The 2,349-nt window shown below is 45.8% G+C and overlaps 1 protein-coding gene across 8 annotated transcripts in view; it reads right to left on the minus strand.

The window, feature by feature from the left end:
- The window catches only part of RAP1GAP2 (RAP1 GTPase activating protein 2), a 196,730-nt gene that overhangs the window by 29,018 nt on the left and 165,363 nt on the right, over positions 1-2,349 (minus strand). The window lies entirely within an intron of this gene.

Genomic DNA, 2,349 nt, shown 5'->3' on the forward strand with positions numbered 1-2,349 from the left:
AGAGCACAGGGTCCCATATCCCAGAGACAGCCTGGCTCTTTCTCTGGGTCCTACATATCTGCTTCTCGCCACCTCTCTGAGGACAGTGCTTTTCCCTGGACCACAGACTGTGGCTGAGAAGACTTGGTAAAGACCTCTAGCACCAAAGCCAGAGGTGGGATGGTGTTTTTTTTGGACCTCTGATTTTTATTCGTATTGTTTCACTCCATGAAACTCTTGAGAGAGTGGAAAAGCCAGTTAGCTGAGCCCTATTTCCTATCAGAAACTAAAAACAAATACTAAATTTCCATAAGAGGCCCCATTCTGCCAGCAGAGGCCCAGCAGAAAAGCCACACATACGTATATGACTGCCTGGCTCGGTCCGAGAGACACTCCTATCACACAGCTTTACTTTGAGGATCCCAATCAGGAGCTCTCTGCCTCTACTGCCTATTAAAAGAACCAGCTGTCTGTTTAAACAGCCAGGGGGCTGAACTGCACTCACTGGCTCTTCTGTCCCTTCCCTGAATGCTGGTTCTATATGTCACTTCCATGTGCCCCAACCATGGCACATAGTAGGCACTGACTGAATAAAACCTGCTTCCAAAAAATCCAACAGCTGTTTAAAGTGAATGCCCATTTCAGTCAAAGTGGGTGATCCCGCAGCCTTCCAGGAAATGCTCAAACCACGATTTCTCCAACTTTTCAGCTAAAACTGCACAATGACAGAGGAGTATGAACATGAACATGGAAAAGAATCAGCTCTCCACAACGGGAGAGAGGTGTGCAGGTCTGGGGGTTTTTTTTCCGAAGCCTCATATTTGGATTTAAAGTTGATGTGAATTTTGCACTTAATATATCTGGCTCTGCATTGATAAAATGATTACAGAACACCATTTCCCAACATCTTCAAGCAAAATTGCTACTTTGTGAAGATGGCCATGAAACATTATAACTTCATGAACCCCAGGAACCAGCGTTAGCCTACGTTACTGTACAGGAACCATTTTCAGGCCCCAGAGCTTCTCATTAGCAATGACAGGCTCTTTTTCCCTTCTCCTATAATAGAAGTTCCTAATATTTTGCAGGGCAGGCAGCCCTCTGAGAACCTGAGCTATGGCCATTCTCCCCAAAAATGCAAAGAAGCACATAAACTCAACATTTCTAACATCCACCTTAAAAACCTTTCCTCATTCTATCTTCCTTGGGTCTCATGCTCCCCAATACCACTGTGATATTGAGAAACTGTTCCCCAAGGTTGGGATTGTTTCTCTTGGAGAAGAGGAGGAGTGGATTAGTGATACAGCCACCAGGAGCGGGCAGGGTGAGGGCTTCTGAGGACGATAGGCTCATCTGCAATAGAGGATTTTGAGTCAGTCTGAAAGACCACTAATTGGTCAGGAGGCTGAGACCCAGGTATTCGGTCCCCCTGAGTCTTCAAATTAAGACCGATCATTTATTCCAGAGCAGCTAAGCCACAGAGCCCACCCAGTTCCCAGGGTCTACCAAGCCCCTGTTCTCCACCCTTCTCACCATAAACACTTCTCTTTCTTCCTTTCCTTTGTTTATTACCATCCTCCTTCCTCTTCCCTTCTTGACAGTCCTCTCCCCTTTCCCTTTCTTTCTCTTCTGCGGCTCTGCCTTACTCTAAAGAATGACACTACCAGATGCCAAAAAGGGGTACCTGGGCTTCATCAAGCCTGGAGGCAGCCAGATGGATGAGATGACCTCAGAAGGCACTCTCCACCAAGAGTCTAGTTCCCAAATCCCACAAACCTGAGAGCCGTGGAAAATCAATCATCAAAAGCTAGAAGTGCCATTTTGGAGAATGGCCTGAGGAGCCATTGAGAGTTGGTATTCCTTGATATCACTGAATTCATAAAGTGTGGTGAGGTGCCTGGACCAGTACTTCCCCCACCGAGACTTTTTCTTTACCTTGTAGGACGGGGTCTCTGTGCTTGGGCTCTCAGCCTGCACCACGATGTAGGCATGTAAAAAGTTGGAGGCAATCATATCTGGGACAAATGGTGTGTTTTCTTCTTGGAAGATGATGGCAACAATGTCATTCCCAATGTGTCTCTTTCTCTGGAGCTAAACAAAGAGTGATCCATTGTTACAAGCCAGTTAGGAACATCCTGAAAGCAGAATAGATCTGTACAGGAAATTCCTCATGATTCTATCTTTATACATAAACCCTGGAACTCTGAGACCTAGCTCTCCAGGAAGCTTTTTCTTCTGATCTTTAGAAGCCATCAAAGAGAAAAAAAAAAATGGGGAAGATGTCTAAGTTGTTAGGTAGAGGTTAGCAAGCATCTCACTGAGCTCTATGTTGTGCAGAGCCCTGACTCGGGACTCAGGGAGAAGAGTTAA

Source organism: Pteropus vampyrus, unplaced genomic scaffold (genome assembly GCF_000151845.1).
Source record: "Pteropus vampyrus isolate Shadow unplaced genomic scaffold, Pvam_2.0 Scaffold50, whole genome shotgun sequence".
Lineage (NCBI taxonomy): Eukaryota > Metazoa > Chordata > Mammalia > Chiroptera > Pteropodidae > Pteropus > Pteropus vampyrus.